This window comes from Nerophis ophidion, linkage group LG05, assembly GCF_033978795.1.
Source record: "Nerophis ophidion isolate RoL-2023_Sa linkage group LG05, RoL_Noph_v1.0, whole genome shotgun sequence".
In the NCBI taxonomy this organism is placed as follows: domain Eukaryota; kingdom Metazoa; phylum Chordata; class Actinopteri; order Syngnathiformes; family Syngnathidae; genus Nerophis; species Nerophis ophidion.
The window spans coordinates 1,944,658-1,968,691 of record NC_084615.1 but is presented as its reverse complement, the minus strand read 5'-3'; the positions used below and the strand labels follow the sequence as shown (position 1 = coordinate 1,968,691).

Genomic DNA, 24,034 nt, shown 5'->3' with positions numbered 1-24,034 from the left:
TTTTACTATCATAATTGTACAGTGCGACCACGTATATTCGAAAACTCACCAAAGTCTTTTTTCTACATTGCACAGGGACAAACCCGCGATATATGGAGTATATTCGATGTATCAGCCAGGCCTATGTAGCGCGCTGCTGTTGTTGACATACATGGTGGATGTATTTTGCTGTCAAGTGCAATGCACACTTTGGAAATGATGATGTCAGCTGGTGCATGAGAATGCTTACACTTTGTTTACCAAATAGGATTAACAGAAGACATGGCTTTCTTATGCTATTGGACATAAAGCAGAAACATTCCAGAGACATTTTAATTGGCTTTGAAGGGCGTTTTGGCAATCAGGGAGCACAAAATAGGAGAAGGAGCCAGCGGGTCCATTGTTGATGAACTATGCTGGAGGACAGAATGGAAAGGAAAGCCATTGTTTCCATGTGAAGTCCTCAACATCTTTGATGCTATCGGGGCAAATAGTTGTCAGGTTGAGACAATCTCTCCGCTGGCAGAAAGCAGAGCGGAGGCTGAAACAGGTGCACATACTGATGGACCAGAGCGAGGGCCAAAGTGTTGTTCTCAACATATTGGAAGTGTTTGCAAGCAGATGGCAAACGTTAGCCGCTCACCACGTCAAGCAATAAGGGAAAGAACAATATTTGAATTACAAGTAGGACACTGAGGTGGAAAGAGAGAAGGTTTGTTTGAATGTTGACGGAGATCATTTGTCAGATTCCGGGTTCTTCCAGGGTTTGGCAGTAACTTCAACTGTTAAATTGTGTAAACCACAAGCTTGTTAAATCATTTAACTTCGAAAGCTGCTAGAGACCTAAAATTATTATCACAAAACACATTTTTTAGAGAACTACAAACGCACTTGGAAAATCCAGACGTAAGCCAGACCCTACAACCCAATAGTAAAATTCCTGAATCTAGACAGTAATCCGGACCAACTCCAAAAATGTAATCACTTGTCCCTCTTTCCATTTTGTCACATTTCCTGAAAGTTAGATGAACATTCACCCACAACCTTTTTGAACTATCTAAAGTGGAAGGAATACTCTGTTATTGAACCGCGAGCAGACATGCATAGAAACGTGAAAGTAAGATAACGCAGAAGAAATGATCCAGATCAGACCTAAAGTCTAATCAGTTGTTTTATTTCCCATTTCCGACATTTTCCGAAAGTTTCGTGAAAATCCGGTCGTACACCACCATGAATTGATTAACGTGAACCCCGTTAGTCCGTGAAGGTGTCAAGAAAACAGACACCTTCATGTCGCTTCCCATCCTACACAGTGGAGTTTTACAAGACTTTTGATTGGTAGGATCAAAGACAACTTTTGTCTGCTCGCTGGGAACTCATTGAAACACAAAGTTTTGTGATAACTTAGATACAATTATTCTCACAGCTGTGATGATATACCTGACAAAGCCATATGAAACTATTGCTTCATTCATTTAAATATACAAGACATGATTTTTCTTTAAAGGAAGTTTGTTTTTGTCTGTGAGCCTGTTGAAAGATGTTTTCACTTTAAAGTAGTGACAGAGCCATACAAAACTGTTGGATTATTCATTTACCGTATTTCCTTGAATTTTCGCCGGGTATATAGTATGTGCTTGCCTAGAATTACTGCCAGGTCAAACTCGTTTGGCAAAAGAATTAGCGCATGCTTAGTATTACTGCCAGCTCAGGATTAACGCCGGGTCAAACTCGTTTCGTAAAATATTATTTTTATTAGCGCATGTCTAGAAATTCCGCCGGGTCAAACTCGTTTCGCGAAATAATTAGCATATGCCTAGAATTGTCGCCGGGTCAAACTCGTTTCGTAAAATATTATTTTTATTAGCGCATGGCTAGAATTTCCGCCGGGTCAAACTCGTTTCACGAAATAATTAGCATATGCCTAGAATTGTCGCCGGGTCAAACTCGTCACGTCACGAGTGACACTTCACCTGTCATCATTTTCAAAATGGAGGAGGCTGATTTCAATCATTTGAAATCGCATAAAGTGAAGAAGATTAAGAGCTATTCAGTAGGATTTAAGGTCCAAGCTATTGAATATGCTAAAAAGAACAGTAAGCAGCTATGTTTTATTAATATCCCATAGCTGTGTGTGTCAAATTTGAGTCATTAAATGACTCCCGCCTCCTGGTGGTAGAGGGCGCTAGTGATCCTTCTTGCGACAACTCTGCTGCAGAAGAAGTGACAACAAGCAGCAAGTTTATTTTTTCCTCTCGCTTGCACTTTTAATATGGAGGATTACATATCTAAAATAAAACAGTTTTCTAAACTGGACTTTCAATGGAAGCAGGAGGTAATAAAGGAAGATCTCCATCGAGACAGAGACTTTTAAAACTGTAGAAAGATAAGGTAGACTTCTTATACAAGTTATTGATGCTTTTGATCAGAAGGAGCTGCGCATGGACTTAATTTATAAGTAAAGGTAAGACCCATCCCTCCATCCATTTTCTACCGCTTATTCCCTTTTGGGGTCGCGGGGGGCGCTGGCGCCTATCTCAGCTACAATCGGGCGGAAGGCGGGGTACACCCTGGACAAGTCGCCACCTCATCGCAGGGCCAACACAGATAGACAGACAACATTCACACACTAGGGACCATTTAGTGTTGCCAATCAACCTATCTCCAGGTGCATGTTTTTGGCGTAAAACCATGATAACCTTTTTTTTTTATTAAATGGGCTTTTTTTTTAAGGTTTCCTTACATCACACTCTAATTTTTAAGCAAAGGCCTAAATTTACAGCATTTCTTTGGTAATCGCCGGAGTGAGAAGAGGTTTTAAAATAATTAGCGCATGCTTGCCTTTACCGCATGCCTTTGGTTAACGCCGGAGTGAGAATAAGTTTTAAATTAATTAGCGCCCCGGCGGCAATTCAAGGAAATACAATAATCATTAAATAAAATACAGTACACTGTGTTAGGTCTTGGTTCAATAGGTTATGTGCAATCATTTTAAAATATTTTAATAAACACTGAACCAGTCGTAAATTGTCAGAAACTACTGTCTCGTGCATACAGACTGACAAGATTACACCACAATGATTCAGTAACATACATATTTCACTCAAACTTTATATTTGTGCAGTCATTGCATTGTTGTCTTCTTATATAGCACTTTTGATTTTTTTGCATGGCTGGTCGTGTCAGTGTGGAACTGCCAACTATCAAGATGGTGGCTATTTATTGCTACCACGCATTTTTCCGATAGCCATCATTGCAGCATTATCATTTTGATTTGAGCATCGTAAAGTACTTACTAGTCTACAGAGAAAAGGCAGCATGGGTCGAAATTCACTCCTCGTCTTTGAGCTCACGCCAGCAATGTTGATCCTTGACCGTCTTTTTATCCGGGTAGCCTCCCTTTTTTTTTTTGTCTCCTCAGACAAAAATTTTTGATTTTGTTGATGTTTTGCAGCTTTTGCCATGATAGCAGTAATTTCATGTAGGCATTCGCATGGATTTACGTCGTCTTAATGAATGCGGAAAGGGGAGTCGAGAAATCTCCACATTCTCACATTGCGATACGGTCCCCTTCTGGTCATGTCATTCAACTAGATCGGGGGTCAGCAACCCGTGGCCCCCGAGCACCACCCTCATGGCTTCCTGGAGCTTTTTCAAAAATGTAAAAAGATGGGGGGAAAAAATATATTTGTTGTTTTAATAATGTTTCTGTAAGAGGACAAACATAACACAAACCTTCATGATTGTCAGAAAGCCCACTGTTTAATATGCTTGTGTGTATGCTTAACTGATGACAGTATTTGGCCAGCGCCGTTTAGTCCTACTAATTTTGGCAGTCCTTGAACTCACCGTAGTTGGTTTACGTGTACAACTTTCTCCGTCGCACAGAAAGACATGTTTTATGCCACTCTGTCTTTGTCTCATTTTGTCCAGCAAACGTTTTATGCTGTTCGTGAATGCTAAAAGGTGAGCTTTGTTGATGTTATTGACTTGTGTGGAGTGCTAATAATCCCTGCAAACATGCTATTTAGGCTAGCTCAAGTGTACATATTGCAACATTATGCCTCGTTTATAGGTATATTTGAGTTAATTTAATTTCCTTTACTTGTGTCCTCTGTGTATTTAATTTATATTTGCATGTCCCATGACATATTATCTGTATGTAATAGTGGCTGCATTTGTCATAGTAGTTTGTGTGTCTTATTGTTCCAGACCACAGCAAACGTTACCCAGCTTGCAAAGATTGTAACAAATCCATTAGAAGTAGACAGCCTGTCCTTTCCTTTAACTTGGGTACACACATCTATACCTTTGGTAGTTTTAAGTAATTTCCAGGAATTATCTAACCCTGTGAGACACTTACTTAATTTGTTGCCTTCATTATAACACTTACATAAGGCTTTTAACTTTTTGCGGCCCCAGACAGATTGTATTTTTGGTCCGTAACGGCTCTTTCAATATATTGGGTTGCCGGCTCCTGAACTAGATGTAAGTCCATGTATCATCCCAAAGGTTATGAAAATATTTTATGAAAGTTAAAAAGTTACTTTAGTGCTGCTTTTAAGGTTAGATAATATCATTGTGCCCCACCGCATGTCACCACAATGGATATAATGTTAAAAAAAGACTTTAAACCAGCAGTCCCCAACCACCGGTTCTGGGACCGGTACAAGTCCGTGATGCATTTGCTCCCTGGCCGCACTGAAATTATAATTCTGCATGAATCCTGAAAAATTGGGCGCGTCGGCCTTTGTAGTCCGTGTTGACTCCGTTGTCAATAAGCTTCTTTTTTTCCCTCTATCTTCCTGTTATGGGACATTTATCTTCCACTGTTGCCATTTGTAATATAAAGTAGTGTAAAGTTCTTACTTATATCTGTCAGTAAATTTGCCATGAAAGCCCCAAAAAATACCGGTGTAGTGAATTTACATTATTCACCCAAGGAACTTTAGTTATTAGAGAGTTCCGGTCGGACGGTTTTTCACGGGACACATTTCTGGTGGTGTTGTTTCTGGTTGAGGAGATGCTGCTTTATTGATTGAAGTAAAGTCTGAATGTCATTAAAACAGTTAGCTCCATCTTTTGACACTTCTTCCACTTCCGTCCTTGCACGCTACACCGCTACAACAAAAATGACGGGGAGAAGACGCTGCCGAATGTGATTCACGTAAACAAGACCGCCCACAAAACGGTGCATCCTGAAGCAACAGTCAGAAAGCGGCTTTGAAGATGATATGTAAAACATAATCTATGCAACATTTTGACCAAAGAACCACCATTACTTGTTATGTAGACCACAAGGAAGTGTTTTACATTTAGAAACAAATAAAATGAATCCTTTAATGCAGTGGTTCTCAACTTTTTTTCAGTAATGTAACTCCTGTGAACATTTTTTTAATTCAAGTACCCCCTAATCAGAGCAAAGTATTTTTGGTTGAAAAAAAGAGATAAAGAAGTAAAATACAGCACTGTGTCATTAGTTTCTGATTTATTAAATTGTATAACAGTGCAAAATATTGCTCATTTGTAGTGGTCTTTCTTGAACTATTTGGAAAAAAAGATATACCGTATTTGCTTGAATTGCCGCAGGGCGTAAAGTATGCGCCTGCTTTGAATTACTGCCGGGTCAAACTCGCTTCGCAAAATAATTAGCGCATGCTTAGTATTACCACCGGGTCAAACTCGTGACGTCACGAGTGACACTTCCCCTGTCATCATTTTCAAAATGGAGGAGGCTGATTTCAATACCGGTAATATAAAATCGCATAAAGGGAAGAAGATTAAGAGCTATTCAGTAGGATTTAAGGTCCAAGCTTACATCACACTAACATTTTTACTGCATGCCTTTGGTAAGTGCCGGAATGAGAAGAGGTTTTAAAATAATTAGTGCATGCTTACTTTTACTGCATGCCTTTGGTAAGCGCAGGCGTGAGAAGAGTTTTAAAATTAATTAGTGCCCCGGCCGCAATTCAAGGAAATACGGTAAAAATAACTAAAAACTTGTTGAAAAATAAACATGTGATTCAATTATAAATAAAGATTGCTACACATAGAAGTAATCATCAACTTAAAGTGCCCTCTTTGGGGATTGTAATAGAGATCCATCTGGATTCATCAACTTACTTATAAACATTTCTTCACAAAAAGAGAAATCTTTAACATCAATATTTATGGAACATGTCCACAAAAAAATCTAGCTGTCAACACTGAATATTGCATTGTTGCATTTCTTTTCACAATTTATGAATTTACATTTATATTTTGTATATTTAGTATTTTTCAATAAATATATTTATGAAGGATTTTTTAATTGTTGCCATTTTTAGAATATTTCAAAAAAATCTCACGTACACCTTGGCATACCTTCAAGTACCCCCAGTGGTACGCTTACCCCCATTTGAGAACCACTGCTCTAATGCGCCTTAAAAGATCAAAAATAGACCAATCATCGGCAGTGCGCCCTATGGTCCGGAAAATACGGTATGTAAAATTCCCCAATTTTGCAGTAATTGTGCTTTTCTGTCTATAATGTGTCATATTTTCTGGCATTCCTCAGTCACGTTTGCTCTCCTGAGCGTACACACACACACACACACACACACACACACACACACACACGCGCGCGCCTCCATCTTCAAAGTTTGCGTCGCAGCTTTATTTCTCTTGTAAGGTCACGCAGCAGCAGCACAGCTGGCATCAATATGGCAGACGTCTCTGTCAGTCCAGTGCTGGAAACTTATATTCATAGGACTAATCAGTTGAAAAGATAATGAAAACAGAGATTGTTTACAGAGATTAGTCCTTTGGAAATGGAGTAATCAGTGTTTTGAAAGGGACCTGACAGGAAGCGAGCGACGTCGCTGCAGCTCCGCATGTCTGACAGGCTCTCTGAGGCCTGATGTCATGGGAGATAGAAGATAGAGGACGCTCTCTCTCCATTCGCTCCCCTCTGCTGGAATGAAATTAGTCGACGTGTAATAGACGCATGCAGCACCTGTCAGCCAGATGTGTTCGAGTAATGAGCAAAGCGGTGCATGAAGTAAGCGTTTTGACAAAAATGCGGAGAGAAAAATTAATCTGGGGCCTAATTTCACTCCAAATATGTGTTGGCGTTTATGTGGACGACTTCATAGCGGTGCTACATCTTCAACATCATACACTTCAAGGCCTACTGAAACCCACTACTACCGACCACGCTGTCTGATAGTTTGCAGTGGAGCAAAGAAGTATTTAGTCAGCCAGCGATTGTGCAAGTTCTCCTACTTCAAATGATGACAGAGGTCTGTCATTTTCATCATAGGTACACTTCAACTGGGAGAGACAGAATGTGGAAAAAAAATCCAGGAATTCACATTGTAGGAATTTTAAAGAATTTATTTGTAAATTATGGTGGAAAATAAGTATTTGGTCATCCATTCAAAGCTCTCACCGATGGAAGGAGGTTTTGGCTCCAAATCTCAGGATACATGGCCCCATTCATTCTTTCCTTAACACGGATCAATCGTCCTGTCCCCTTAGCAGAAAAACAGCCCCAAAGCATGATGTTTCCACCCCCATGCTTCACAGTAGGTATGGTGTTCTTGGGATGCAACTCAGTATTCTTCTTCCCCCAAACAGGACAAGTTGAGTTTATACCAAAATGGATACATGGATGATACAGCAGAGGATTGGGAGAATGTCATGTGGTCAGATGAAACCAAAATAGAACTTTTTGGTATAAACTCAACTCGTCGTGTTTGGAGGAAGAAGAATACTGAGTTGCATCCCAAGAACACCACACCTACTGTGAAGCATGGGGGTGGAAACATCATGCTTTGGGGCTGTTTTTCTGCTAAGGGGACAGGACGATTGATCCGTGTTAAGGAAAGAATGAATGGGGCCATGTATCCTGAGATTTGGAGCCAAAACCTCCTTCCATCAGTGAGAGCTTTGAATGGTGGACCAAATACTTATTTTCCACCATCATTTACAAATAAATTCTTTAAAATTCCTCCAATGTGAATTCCTGGATTTTTTTTTCTTCACGTTCTGTCTCTCCCAGTTGAAGTGTACCTATGATGAAAATGACAGACCTCTGTCATCATTTGAAGTAGGAGAACTTGCACAATCGCTGGCTGACTAAATACTTTTTTGACCCACTGTATATATCAATGATGAAATATTAATATTGCAACACATGCCAATACAGCCGCTTTAGTTTACTAAATTACAATTTTAAATTTCCCGCGGAGTTTCTTGTTGAAAACGTCGCGGAATGATGACACGTATGATAACGAGTGCACGTGACGTCTCGAGTTGTAGCGGACATATTAGCCCAGTACCACACATGGCTAAAAGGCGTCTCTTTTCATCACATAATTACACAGTAATTTGGACATCTGTGTTGCTGAATCTTTTACAATTTGTTCAATTAATAATGGAGACTATAAATAAGAATGCTGTTGGTGGAAAGAAGTGGATTTCAGCTGCCTTTAGCACCGAGACACATCCGGTGTTTCTTTGTTTGTTGTGAAGTTTTAACACAGAGCGGTCAAGCGAACATGTTTCTCTCCGTCAACCAGCAAGTTTTTGGATGGAAAAATTGTGATATTAAGTCAGCTTTTACCGGAGACTTCAGTGGATTATGGGACCTCCTCCTGTAGCTGTCAAAAAGGCATCTGTGATCTTGGCTCCTCCATTGGCTTCTCTCTGAGACACTGGCGTTCACCGCAGCCATCCGACTTTCAGGTATGACTTTAGAATCTCACTAAAACATTATTAAAACAATAAGCAGATAAGGGATTTTCCAGAATTATTTTAGTAAATGTGTCTTAATTACATCTGAAACGCTACCACTTTTTATTTTTTTGTTTTTTTTTTAGTGCCTCACTCTGACTTTCCTCATCCACGAATCTTTCATCTTCGCTCAAATTAATGGGGAAATCGTCGCTTTCTCGGTCCGAATAGCTCTTGCTGCTGGTGGCTATGATTATAAACAATGTTCAGATGTGAGGACTCCTACAACCCGTGACATCACGCGCACATTGTCTGCTACTTCCGGTACAGGCAAGGCTTTTTTATTAGCGACCAAAAGTTGTGAACTTTATTGTCGATGTTCTCTACTAAATCTTTTCAAACTATCGCAGTCTGATAGTTTATATATCAATGATCACAGATTAACATTGCAACACATGCCACTACGTTCGGTTTAGTTTACTAAATTACAATTTAAAATTTTCTGCGGAGGTTCTTGTTGAAAATGTCCCGAAATGATGATGCGTACGATGACGCGCGCGCGTGATGTCTCGAGTTGGAGGCGACATATTAGCGCAGCACCACGTGCGGCTATAAGTTGTCTCTTTTCATTGCGCAATTACACAGTATTATGGACATTTGTGTTGCTGAATCTTTTGCAATTTGTTCAATTAAAAATGGAGAAGTCAAAGTAGAAAGATGGAGGTGGGAAGCTTTAGCCTTTAGCCACACAAACACACGGTGATTCCTTGTTTAAAATTCCCGGAGGTGAAGCTTTACTATGGATCAGAGCGGTCAAGCCAACATGGATCCCGACCACTTGTCAACCGGCAGGTTTCGGTGAGAAAATTGTGGTAAAATGTCGCCTCTTAGCGGAGATCTGCGGAGTTTGCGCCGTCCTCAGACACTGGCCTCAAGACACCCGTGGACACACCCCTCTGACTATCAGGTACTATTTAACTCACTAAAACACTAGCAAAACAATGGAAAGATAAGGGATTTCCCAGAATTATCTTAGTAAATGTGTCTAAAAACATCTGAATCACTCACAATGCAATCGCCTTTTTTTTTTTTTACCTTTTATTTATTTCTATTTTTTTGTAGTCCTTCGCTATCAATATCCTCATCCACGAATCTTTCATCCTCGCTCAACTTAATGGGGAAATTGTCGCTTTCTCGGTCCAAATAGCTCTTTTTGTTTGAGGCTCCCATTATAAACAATGTGAGGATGTGAGGAACCCTCACACGGGTGACGTCGCTCAAATTAATGGGTAAGTCGTCGCTTTTTCGGTCCGAATCGCTCTCGCTGCTGGTGGCCATGATTGTAAACAATGTTCAGATGTGAGGAGCTCCACAACCCGTGACATCACGCGCACATCGTCTGCTACTTCCGGTAAAGGCAAGGCTTTTTTATTAGCGACCAAAAGTTGCGAACTTTATCGTGGATGTTCTCTACTAAATCTTTTCAGCAAAAATATGGCAATATCGCGAAATGATCAAGTATGACTCATAGAATGGACCTGCTATCCCCGTTTAAATAAGAACATCTCATTTCAGTAGGCCTTTAAATGGACACAACTGCTCTTTAGGTTACATTAGTATATTTCTGCATATTTCCTAAAGCTGAACTCACATCATCAGACTTTTTATGAGAGTAATTCATATGTCACATGAGACTTACGTGAAGTCTGTTTAGTGTCCTTTTTTTCAACTCCTGACTTGTTATTGCATACTTTCGGGCAAGGTCTCCTTCTGGAAAGGAGCACAAGGGTGTGAATCTTTTGTCTGTGTCTGAGCACACGCTTTCACTGCGAGGTGAACCTGGGCCCGCCGCCTCTGATACTTATGGCATCCTCAGCTATTGCACCAGAGGGAACCTTCAACCTGATGTGAATACGCCGCAGACAAGTCACATAAAGTTGCATAAACAAAAAGCGCCGCGCTCTTTTCAAAAAGGTTGGATACGACCGTCACCCTTCCAAGCGCCGTCGGGCTCGTATCAAGGGTGTGCTTAAGTGTTACATGTATTCCAACCCGTCTCCTGCGCTCTGTTGCTCTTATTTGACAAATCCGCCCATTGACTTGTGAGAGAGACCCTGACGGTGCACGCCATCCATTTCCTTCCCAGAGGAGCTTGACAGGAGGCGGCCTGTTCTACGCCGCGCCAATAAGAGCTCAGAGTTGGGTGGTCTGTCCGTCAACAGCAGATTTGAGGCCGGGCCTGAGAAAAGCAGCTCGGCCGTATCACTTTCAAAGACTGAAACCCAAAGCAAGCGGCTGCTCTCCACAGCCTGCCGCTGCTCGGCGTGCACAAAGACACCTGTTGTTCAGCCTCCATAGGAAGACTTGATCCATGGAGGTGTTCAGATACATGCCATCTTGTTTTCACTTGGTTAGGTTGCACATGATAAATTAAGTGTGGTGCTGAAACCACTCTTTGTCCGAAACAGCTTGATGCAAAAGGCGGAGTGTAACTGTAGCTCAGACACAAGATTTAGTGTTCATTCAGCGCAGAGTCCGCAGGAAAGTCATTCAGAAAGTGGCACAGTTTTTCCAATATTGTTTTTATATATTAGAGTGCGTGGTAAACGGTTTTATGAGAACTATTTACAAACCCCGTCTCCATATGAGTTGGGAAATTGTGTTGGATGTAAATATAAACAGAATACAATGATTTACAAATAATTTTCAAGCCATATTCAGTTGAATATGCTACAAAGACAACATATTTGATGTTCAAACTGATAAAAAAAATGTTTGTGCAAATAATCATTAACTTTAGAATTTGATGCCGGCAACACGTGACAAAGAAGTTGGGAAAAGTGGGAATAAATACTGATAAAGTTGAGGAATGCTCATCAAACACTTATTTGGAACATCCCACAGGTGTGCAGGCTAATTGGGAACAGGTGAGTGCCATGATTGGGTATAAAAGAAGCTGCCGTGAAATGCTCAGTCTTTCACAAACAAGGATGGGGTGAGGGTCACCACTTTGTGAACACATGCGTGAGCAAATTATCGAACAGTTTAAGAACAACATTTCTCAATGAGCTGTTGAACGTATTTAGGGATTTCCCCATATTCTGTCCGTAATAACATCAAAAGGTTCAGAGAATCAGTTTGCCGCTACATCTGTAGGTGCAAGTCAAAACTCTACTATACGAAGCAAAACCCATTTATCAACAACACCCAGAAACGCCGCTGGCTTCACTGGGCCCGAGCTCATCTAAGATGGACTGATACAAAGTGGAAAAGAGTTCTGTGGTCTGACGAGTCCACATTTCAAATTATTTTTGGAAACTGTGGCCGTTGTGTCCTATAGAACAGTGGTCCCCAATTGGTACCGGGCCGCAGAAGAATTTTTCATTAAAAAAAATAATAATAATAAATATTTTTTTAATTAAATCAACATAGAAAACACAATATAAACTTGCAATTCATACAAAAACCTCCCTTTTTCATGACAAAAACGTCCATTTTTTATGACAAAGAAGAAAGGAAAAAAAAGGACACCCCCCCGGGCCACGAGATAAATTATTAAGCGTTGACCGTTCCGCGGATACAAAAAGGTTGGGGACCACTGCTCTAGAACAAAGAGGAAAAGAACCATCCGGATTGTCATAGGCGCAAAATTCAAAAGCCAGTACCTGTGATGGTATGGGGGTGTATTAGTGCCCAAGGCATGGGTAACTTACACATCTGTGAAGACACCATTAATGCTGAAAGGTCCATACAGGTTTTGGAGCAACATATTTTGTCATCCAAGCAACGTTATCATGGACGCCCCTGCTTATTTCAGCAAGACAATGCCAAGCCACCGCTTCCTTCAATGCGCCTTCATAGTAAAAGAGTGCTGGTACTAGACTGACCTGCGTGTAGTCCAGACCTGTCTCCCATTGAAAGTGGGTGGCGCATTATCAAGACTAAAATACCACAACAGAGACCCCGGACTGTTGAACAACTTAAGCTGTATATCAAGCAAGAATGGGATAGAATTCCACTTGCAAAGCTTCAAAAATTGGTCTCCTCAGTTCCCAAACATTTATTGAGTGTTGTTAAAAGAAAAGATGATGTAACACAGTGGTGAACATGCCCTTTCCCAACTACCTTGGCATGTGTTGCAGCAATGAAATTCTAAGTTTATTATTATTTGCACAAAAAAAATAAAGTTTATGAGTTTATGAACATCAAATATCGTCTTTGTAGTGTCATTCAACTGAATATGGGTTGAAAAGGATTTGCAAATTATTGTATTCTGTTTGTGTTTACATCTACTGTAACACAATTTCCCAACTCCTATGGAACGGGGTTTGTACAAAATAAGGATTGCACTAAAGTAGGTGGGGACTTGTCCAGGGGGTACCCCGCCTTTCGCCCAAATGCAGCTGAGATATGCTCAAGCACGCCCTGTGACCCCAAAAAGGGACAGGCGGTAGAACATGGATGGATGGATGGATGGATTGCAGTAATGCACTGCAAGCTAAAAATCTATGTTTTCCTCCCCTTTATGTTTGCTTAGCAAGTTTGTAAAAACATTTCCTTATTCCTTACTGCTTACCGGACGGACTATTTCTTAAAAAACCTGCACTACTGTGTTACTTTTTGCAGTATTCTAATTTCTGTGTGGAATTTGCAATTTCTGACTACATAGGTTCTCTCATTTTCAAAAATATGCACCTGAGGGCAACACTAAATTAGCCCTATAGTGCAGACCCGGGCAATTATTTTGACTCGGGGGGCCAAATCCAGAGAAGCCGGTAAATCTATTTTTAGGAACACTAATACAAAACCTTAAAATAATGTATGATTAAAGGCTAAAAACGTTATGACAGACCACCTTAAAAAACGGAATGGAATTTTAAGTTTTTTTTACTGAATGAGACACCCAGAATGTACATGAAAATAAAGAATGTGGGATTTACAATATTAACTATGAACGATAAAACACTGAATATTGACAACATTTGAACGTCACACCACCTCACCATCCACATATTTTACAATCAAGCGAAACGCAACAAAAGTGCAAAAAACACAGCGAAATATGAACCCGAAGGGTACAAAAACCCCCACCTACAATCTGATACATGTGATATGTCACTAAGCTTTAGAAATTTGTTTTAAAAATCTCCTTCCGCGTCTGTCCCTGGAAACACTCTGTGGAAACGCTCCACACCCACACTGCTTGGTGCCTCGTCTGAGCTGCTGTGACTTAAATTACAATAGTAACTAATAATTACTTTTCCATAGTAACTAGTGAATCATGCAAAAGCGCAGATTCCAACCATTGAAATACTTTGTATAGTTTGGTCATTTGAAAACTTCATAATGGCAGCTACAATTCCAATCTTAAAGATCTAAAAAAATTATTTGGGAATGTCCGTCGGGTCAGATTGAAAATCTTATTGGGTCGCATGCGGCCTTAATTTGTCCAGATCTAGTATAGTGTGTGAATGTGAGTATGAATGTTGTCTATTTGTGTTGGCTCTGCCATAATAATAATCATAATGGATTAGATGTATATCGCGCTTTTCTATTGTTATATACTCAAAACGCTCACAGAGAAGTGGGAACCCATCATTCATTCACACGATGGTGGTGGTAAGCTACATCTGTAGCCACAGCTGCCCTGGGGTAGACTGACGGAAGCGTGGCTGCCAGTTTGCACCTACGGCCCCTCCGACCACCACCAATCATTCATTCATCATTCATTCACCAGTGTGAGCGGCACCGGGGGCAAAGGTGAAGTGTCCTGCCCAAGGACACAACGGCAGCGACTTTGATGTCAATAGGTGGGAAGCGAACCTGCGACCCTCAGGTTTCTGGCACGGCCGCTCTACCCACTACGCCAGGCCACTTGACCAGGGTGTACCCCGCCTTCCACCTGAGGGCAGCTGGGATAGGCTCCAGCACCCCCGCTACCCTGAGAGGAACAAAGGGTTGAAAATGGATGGATGTTGGCAGTTATCAATAACCTCTTTTTTCAAGCAACCTAAATTCTATTTAAATATGTGCTTTTTTTTTACGGAATATTAGGAAAGAAAAAAACATTCAGTAGAAACTGGCTCCATTAAAATTGTTATTATTTGGAATGTTTAGCCTTTTTGATGTTAAAGGGGAACATTATCAGCAGACCTATGTAAGTGTCAATATATACCTTGATGTTGCAGAAAAAAGACCATATGTTTTTTCAACCGATTTCCGAACTCTAAAAGGGTGAATTTGGCGATTTAAACGCCTTTCTATTTCGGAGCGATGACCTTTCACCCGTGACATCACAACATGAAGCAATCCGCCATTTTCTCAATCTTATTACACGCACCAAGTCAAATCAGCTCTGTTATTTTCCGTTTTTTTGACAGTTTTCCTGTACCTTGGAGACATCATGCCTCGTCGGTGTGTTGTCGGAGGGTGTAACAACACCAACAGGGACGGATTCAAGTTGCACCACTGGCCAAAAGATGCGAAAGTCCATCGTTTGTTCCACACACTTTACCGACGACAGAGATGGGAAGAATGTGTGGATATCCTGCAACACTCAAAGCAGATGCATTGCCAACGATAAAGTCAACAAAATCACAAAGGTGAGTTTTGTTGATGTTATTGACTTATGTGGAGTGTGCTAATCAGACATATTTGGTCACGGCATGACTGCAAGCTAATCGATGCTAACCTGCTATTTAGGCTAGCTGTATGTACATATTGCATCATTATGCCTCATTTGTAGCTATATTTGCATCAGGCCTTTCCCTCCACCCAAATTTAATGCCAAACAAACACATACAAATCGTTGGTTAGAAGGCGATCGCCGAATTCTTCCTCGCTTCGTCCCGTGCAGCTCGCTGTCTGTCGTGATATGGCTCAATAGCTTCAGTTTCTTCTTCAATTTCATTTTTGCTACCTGCCTCCACACTCCAACCATCCATTTCAATTCATGCGTAATCTGTTGAATCGCTTACGGCGCTGAAATCCGAGTCTGAATCCGAGCTAATATCGCTATACCGTTCTGTGCTATCCACCATGTTTGTTTCTGTGTGGCCACGCTGTGACGTCACAGGATAATGGACGGGTGGATATAACGACGGTTAAAATCAGGCACTCTGAAGCCGTTTTCCGGGATTTTGCGTGATGGGTAAAATTTAGAGAAAAACGATGAAAAATAAAGTAAGCCACTGGGAACTGATTTTTATTGGTTTTAACCCTTCAGAAATTGTGATAATGTTCCCTTTTAAACAAAGTACACATCTTATATAATGTACGAAGTAATACTGTATTATTGTACTCATTATGTGCTGGACAATGTGTTTAAAACGTTTAGCTCATTGGCTAGCACCCCTCAACTTAACTTGGTGTTCTTAGGTTAAAGTTAAAGTACCAATGATTGTCACACACACACTAGGTGTAGTGAAATTTGACCCATCCCTTTGATCACCCCCTGGGAAGTGAGGGGAGCAGTGGGCAGCAGCGGTGCCACGCCCGGGAATCGATTATGGTGATTTAACCCTTAGGGCCTGATTTACTAAAGGTTTGTGGGTACTAAAACACGTGCAAACTTAGTAGCACTTGCAAAGCTGATCTACTAAACGCGTACAAAGTGGATTTCGTTTGTTTTGTTATCAGAACAAGGCATGCAGTACATTAAAATGCACAATCTATGCTGATCATCAAAACGCAACAAAAGATGCAAATTGTTTATTATTTAAAGTATTTAAATTAATTATTTATCACGATCAATGCGATTTACCGACACTCACCACGGTTTTGCGGGCACTACGTTGTATTTAGCACGTGTCAGAAGGACGTGCAAACTGACAATTCCACACACAGCTGCAGGATCAGTGCTCGTGCTCATAGACAGTCAGGGATGGGAATTTTCCGCGGAATTCCGCCGATTTTGGCGCCGCCAGGGTCATTTATATGTGTGAAGGCACCAGATGAGCTAGCTCTACTATCAGCTGACGACATCAACCAATGACATTGCCCGTTATGGGCGTCTGCACGCGTCGTTTGCCGACAATATCTACTGTAGTCCCTGATCCTCAATTATTGTGAGCGTTTCTGAACTCGGATTCTGTTTATATTGGTTGTCTTTATCAGCGACCAGAGGTGGGTAGTAACGCGCTACATTTACTTGACTAACTTTTGGGATAAATTGTACTTCGAGTAGTTTTTATACAACTTACTTTTACTTGAGTAAATTTATAGAGAAGAAACGCTACTTTTACTCCGTTCCATTTATCTACATTCAGCTCGCTACTCGCTACTTTTTTTAATCAATTTGTTAATGTTTGTTTTGGTTAATGACAGAGCTTCAAAGTAGGATCTACGCATGCCTGCGTTTCACCAATCACATGCAGTCACTGGTGACGTTGGACCAATCAAACAGAGCCAGGCGGTCACATGACCCGACTTAAATAAGTTGAAAAACTTATTGGGGTGTTACCATTTAGTGGTCAATCGTACGGAATATGTACTGTACTGTGCAATCTACTAATACAAGTTTCAATCAATCAATCAATCAAAAGTGTAAAGGAAAAAAGACACTTTTTATTTCAACCGTACTTCCCGTCAAAAGCCTAAAGGCTGATCGCACAGTTCCTGTCTTCACAATCAAAGTGCCGCTCCATCGCGCCTGCGCAAAAAAAATAAGAGTCTCCCAAAGCCAGCGCAAACAAGCGAGCAAGCTACGGAGTTTGCCGCCAATATATTTCTTGTAAAGTGTATAAAAACGAATATGGAAGCTGGACAAATAAGATGCCAAAAACCAACGACTTTCATGTGGTATTAGACAGGAAGGAGGAACTTGTTTTCTCCTCCATTTGAAAACATGGACGTTATCAGCACTATACTGTCTGATTCCAATCAATGCAAGTCATCAGAATAAGGTAATACACCAACTTATATTTTTGTCTTCATGAAAGATAGGAATCTATGTGTTAAGCATGCATGTATATTCATTAAAACACCTTTAACATGTCAACAAAAACGGCAAAATAAATAAATATACATCATATACTGTATATATAAATGTATGTATGTATGTATATATATATATATATATATATATATGATATGTGTGTGTATAAATGATATGTGTGTATATATATATGTATATATGAGGTAGATCACCTCGACTTGGTCATTTATTAAGTAATTGATAAACGTTGAAAAACTTATTGGGGTGTTACCATTTAGTGGTCAATTGTACGGAATATGTACTGTACTGTGCATTCTACTAATACAAGTTTCAATCAATCAATCAATCAATCAAATCAACAAATGCCTACTGAGCCTATGGTGCTGTTAAGTTATTGTGCCTCAATGTGCCATTTTTTCATTTTATTTTAATGTACTATTATTTAATATATATTATTGTTTTAGTTGCTTAAGAGATATTCCTGGCTCTGAATTTGCTCATTGCTATTTTTATGTTTCTGTGCATTATTTGTTGCCTTAATCAGGTTACTCATCAGTTACTCAGTACTTGAGTAGTTTTTTCACAACATACTTTTTACTTTTACTCAAGTAAATATTTGGGTGACTACTCCTTACTTTTACTTGAGTAATAAATCTCTAAAGTAACAGTACTCTTACTTGAGTACAATTTCTGGCTACTCTACCCACCTCTGTCAGCGACTAATCTGGAAAGAAAACACAGTAGCTCTCAATTAACATGTTTCTTTATTGACAAAACAGTTTCAGACATGGTAAAGCTTATTCAAGATAAGAATGCTTCATTAGCGAAATATATCGATGAGGGCGTGAGAAACAAGTGGAACTGGGCATGGCTCGATATTTCTATCAAACTGAAGGTGAAGATTAACAACAATATGGTAGAAGTAGACGAACTGATCAGCGATTTCATTGCAAAGTGCGATGAACCGGGACGTGCTCAGTGCTTATATTGCAAGGACATTGTGAACCTTGGATCTCGGGGAAAGGTGGCACTCTTTGACCACGTGAAATCGGCAAGGCATCTAAGTAAAGTGAGTTTACGGAGAAGTCATTTTTCACTGGGATCTGCCTTCAAGCTGATTTCAAACATCGTCACAAATGCAGCCTCAAATCAACTATCGAAGCCTCCCACCTCCGACTCGGCTCCTCTCACACCAATCTACCACAGACGAGTCCATTCAGAGGTACAATACACCATCTCATGTATTTCAAAATGTTTATATTTTGAATTCTGGTTAATCCATTTGTAGGCCTATTTTTGTCTATAATCCAAAAGTGTGCAAGAATTTGATATATGTGTAATCTTGTATAGATACATTTCATCACATGATACATTTTTATGAAAATATTTGCTAATAAATGTGAAATTTTGGTCAGGAGAATATTGTTAGATTTTGACTCAAAATAGCAGGAAATGCATCCTAAGCTAACAAAGATTTCAAAATTTTTCTGGGGGGGCATGCCCCCAGACCCCCCTACTCGGGTGCGGCCTTCCACAAAGCAGTGTTTTAGGATTAAAAAATTTTCCGTTGATTTTGAAAATCTTCATTCCCATCCCTGGACGATGGACAGACAAAAATCATCTGTCATATGTGTGTCAACATTTTGGATGGTCAAAAATTTAAAATATTAGGAACATTGTCTATACAGCAACATCATTTTATAATTTTATTGATACTAGAAGACTTAAGAGGCTGAATAAAACAAATTCAATTGATGCGTTTTGGTGTCATTTAGTATTTCTTTTAATGACGTATGTTTTTTGCACTAAGAGTATGTATTATTGACATATTTTTTTATATTAAAAAAAAAATCTTAATGTATGCATTTTTTCGCATCTTGAGCGGACTAAGTGAAGCCTCTCCAATGAGCGAACCTTTTGCGTTAAAAACAATTAAAAGAGGTTTCATTGCAGATGCAATGCAGGACTGCTTCTAAAATGCCCATAAAAAGTGGTACTTGTGTCCTGAATGTTTGAAAACAGAGTAAAACGCCACAGGTGGAGCGTGACAATACAGTAATCGAGTGTCTCCTTGATGATGTCCCTTTATAGAACACGCAAAATCATCATTTAAATAAAGCGGTCTGCACCAATTTACCTTTTTACATGCAGTTTTAGTATATCAAACGCAACCCGCCCACTAATAGTATACACTCTTTTATCGATTGCACATGCTGTTTACAGTGTGGTGTTTTGATTCAATCAGGCCCTTAGTGTGCAGCTTCCTGTTCTTGTAGCTATTTATTTGCCCACGGCTTTTTTCTTTGCCTTGGGAAAATTCATTCTAATTCTGCCGAGCAACAAACAGCCAGACAAACAAGTTTCAGTGACCAGAATTTATCATAATGAGTTCCGCACATCTGCGTTCTATTATCCTGCGTAGCCTACCTGAGCGGTGGTCCGCTACCAGGGTTTCCCCTTAATATAACTGAATGTGGTGCAACACCACGGCAATATCATGAAAGCTGATATACCTTTAAAATATCGATTTTTTTTACGTGAAAACAAACGAAATAAATTAAACATATTGTAGCCCCCAGAAGAAATCACACAAAGGCAGATGATATTTTAAACTTTTATTGCCATCCTTATGAAAACAAATGGCAGAAATCCAACAGGTTATACCTCCCGTTCGTCTCCGTGCTTCCCCAGACAGATCGATACTTCCTCATTCTCCGCCGATCCGCTTTCGGGCATGGATGGTGTATTTGTAGTCATGGGAGAAATTAATATCAAATTAAAATTACACGAACATGAATAGTTTGCTCATTATTGACAACTGATGCACCGAAAACTCAGCTACCGAAAAATGATTTAAATCACCGAAAACGCTAACGAAACCGGACGTCCTGCTTGACACTCAGAATCAAGGGTTGGAATTGGGGGTTAAATCACCAAAAATGATTACCGGGCATGGCAACCGCTGCTGCCCACTGCTCCCCTCACCTCCCAAGGGGTGATCGAGGGTGATGGGTCAAAGGCAGAGCATAATTTCGCCACACCTAGTGTGTGTGTGTGAGACAATCATGGGTACTTTAACTTTAACTTACGTAAACAAGACACACGCCATTGTCTGGAGAGTTGTCAGCATGTCTGTGATGTGGACCTAACTTTAATAAATCCCAAATATACTCACAGAAAGTGATCTGCAAAATGCAGCTCGCCTTTTTCGTCAGCGACATAGAGGGACAAAAGTTGAGTCTCTAAACAGGAGTACATTTTAAAATAACACCAGGAAAAGATGCTGAATTTTTTTCCTGTTGTTTGTAATAAAAAGAGTCATTAAAAATCTCTACACTTGAAAAATTCTCTATGAAGTGCATTGTACAATAAGCAGTGACAATTGAAAATATGGCAAAATGAAATAAAATGTTAATACTAATTTAAAATAACAGATTTGTTTTTAAATGTATGCATACATTTTGTAAGCCTTATAATGAAAATCATGTCTTCATAGCAAATTATGCGATGACGTCACATGGCCACGCCTCTAATCACGCCCACACCGCCACAGGTGTCTTGGCACTAAAAGACTTGCTACTCAGCTTTAGTTAAGTGTAATGTATTGAAATGTATTCAAGCTTGATGCAAGCACAAAACAATTCTTGCTCGAATGCTGGCCTTTTCCTTTGTTTTAATGGTTTGTGTCAGACAAACTGCAGATGTGTGACAATTAAGAATGTTAGACACGCATTCTACTTTTAATGAGAAGCGACATTCCCAGTAATTTCATTGATTGTGTCTGGACAACACAGCTTTATTGTGCAGCAGTTGGGCGTTGCCGCCTTGTGAAGGCCAGACACTTTAGCCAGCCTGAAATAAACACATACACACAATTGCTTGTTCGAGTACACAAAATGTTTTATTTGCTCAACAATTTAAGAGAATGAAGGGAACTGCTGCATGTTAGCTCAAAGTATCTTTTGTCCTTTTAAAATCTCTTTGCTGTTTTTACCTCCAATCTAGCTTTTAACAAGAGGGTAATTAAAGTGAGGAAAGCTTGAAAATGAGAGAGGGTGAAGTCTGTAAGTCACAGGTGTCAAACTCAAGGCCCTCGAAAGCCTGGAAATGATAAGTATCAATAAAGTACTGTAACTTTTCTTACTAAATGTATTATGTCTTTCTATTTTGGGAGAAAAACAATATATGTACTGCATGTAATCGTAAATTTCGTTAACTTCAAAAATGATCAAATTATGCAAAAATATACTATCAAACATTCAAACCATTTTTTAAATAGGAATAAATACTGATACTAATGATTTTAAAGCAAGTTAGCCATCAAATTGTGCAATTTATAAGTAGCATTAGATTAAGTTGAGTTTAAGTTGATTTGGAACATGCAAGCATACAACATGATACATCACAATTTCCAGTTTCTCTTTTCAACATCTTGGAAAAGGAGTAGGAAGAAGCAGAGTTTATTTAATCCTACCTCTTTTCTTGTACATAACAGTTGCTAAAATATTTGTTCACTTCCTGTTCTCAATGTAATCACAATATACTCCATAAGTAATCACAATAAAAAAAAAAAAAATAATAACTGGTGAAGTAAGTTTTAGTCCATACGATTAGATAAGTAAGATTATTTTGAGAATGAAAGAATGAATGGGTGAATAAATTCAGAATGTTTATCTTGGTTCTTCTTTTTTGTACTTTGTAAACATTTCAAATTTGAAGAGTTTCTTGAAGTGGATGATATTAGTACATTGTTTGATTGCTTTGCTTAATCCATTCCATATTTTAATTCCACATACTGATATACTGAAGGTTTTAAGTGTTGTACGTGCATACAAATGTTTTAAATTACATTTTTCTCTAAGATTATATTTCTCCTCTTTTATTGAGAAGAATTGTTGTATATTCTTGGGAAGCAGGTTATAGTTTGCTTTGTGTATCATTTTAGCTGTTTGCAAATTCACTATGTTGTGGAATTTCAGTATCTTTGATTCAATAAATAAAGGGTTTGTATGTTCTCTATATCCAACTGTATTACCAGATTTCCTGGTAAAATTGTGACATTTACTGTGGTTTTTGCAGTATTTTTCTCTAAATTAAAAAACAACAGTACTTTTTTTACTGCGATAAACTGTAGTGCCGCTTTGGCATTTACAGTAATACATCGGATTGATTGATTGATACTTTTATTAGTAGATTGCACAGTACAGTACATATTCCGTACAATTGACCACTAAATGGTAACACCCCAATAAGTTTTTCAACTTGTTTAAGTTGGGGTCCACGTTTATCAATTCATGGTAAAATCTACAGTTATTTATTTGCGTTAAAAAAAACAAAAACAAACTGGCAGGTCAGGTGCCAAAATTTTACTGTAAAAAACAAATGTAAATTTTACAGTAAAATTCTGACAACTGAGCTGCCTTTTTTTTTTTTTTTTACCATTAAAAACAGCATTTGGGGACGGCGTGGCGCGGTTGGAAGATTGGCCCTGCCAGCAACCTGAGAGTTCTTAGTTCAATCTCCACCTTCTACCAACCCCGTCATGTCCGTTGTGTCCTTGAGCAAGACTCTTCACCCTTGCTCCTGATGGGTCGTGGTTAGGGCCTTGCATGACCGCTCCCTCCATCAGTGTGTGAATGTTATGTGTGAATGGGTGAATGTGGAAATAGTGTCAAAGCGGTTTGAGCACCTTGAAGGCAGAAAAGCGCTATACAAGTACAAGTATAACCCTTTTACTGTTTTTCCATTTACAGTAAAATACACTAAATTTTGAGTTGAAATGATTGCAACTTAACATTTTAGTTTTTAAAAACTCTACTAATAAAATGCATAAAACAATTGAGTAGTAATAGTAGTCAATGTTCCAAGCAGCTCTAGAGGGCCAAACATAACTGCGATGTGGCCCTCGGTGAAAACGACATTGACATCTCTGCTGTAAGTCGAGTGTAATTTGAAAAGGCTTTGTTAGTGTGCCAAATGGACTTATGGCAATTAAATACACATTTTCATTTCCTCATCCATCTATTTTTTGTAATTCAACTTAAAAGATTTCCAGTGGTGTACCTCAAGGATCCGTCCTTTGCCCACTTAATTGTCTACCTCTTGGCAATAATTCCCTATCTTTGATATCCTATCCACTAGGGCTGGACGGTATGGGCTTTTTTTGATGTGTCGATAATTTCAGGCCATGTCACGATACTTGATATATATCCTGATATTTTGCCTTAGTCTTGAATGAACACTTGATGCATATAAACACAGCAGAATGATGATTCTGTGTCTACATTAAAACATTATTGTTCATACTGCATTGATATATGCTCATTTTAAACTTTCATGCAGAGAAGGAAATCACAACTAAGTCAATTGACCAAAACTGTATTTATTAAACAGTTATTAAGCAGT

General features: G+C 39.3%; 1 long non-coding RNA gene across 1 annotated transcript in view; it reads left to right on the top strand.

The window, feature by feature from the left end:
* LOC133552483 (uncharacterized) overlaps positions 1-24,034 on the top strand; it is a 179,384-nt gene that overhangs the window by 76,872 nt on the left and 78,478 nt on the right. The window contains exon 4 of the long non-coding RNA XR_009806720.1: positions 15,075-15,296. This is a non-coding gene — a long non-coding RNA (uncharacterized LOC133552483). The remainder of the gene's footprint in view (positions 1-15,074; positions 15,297-24,034) is intronic.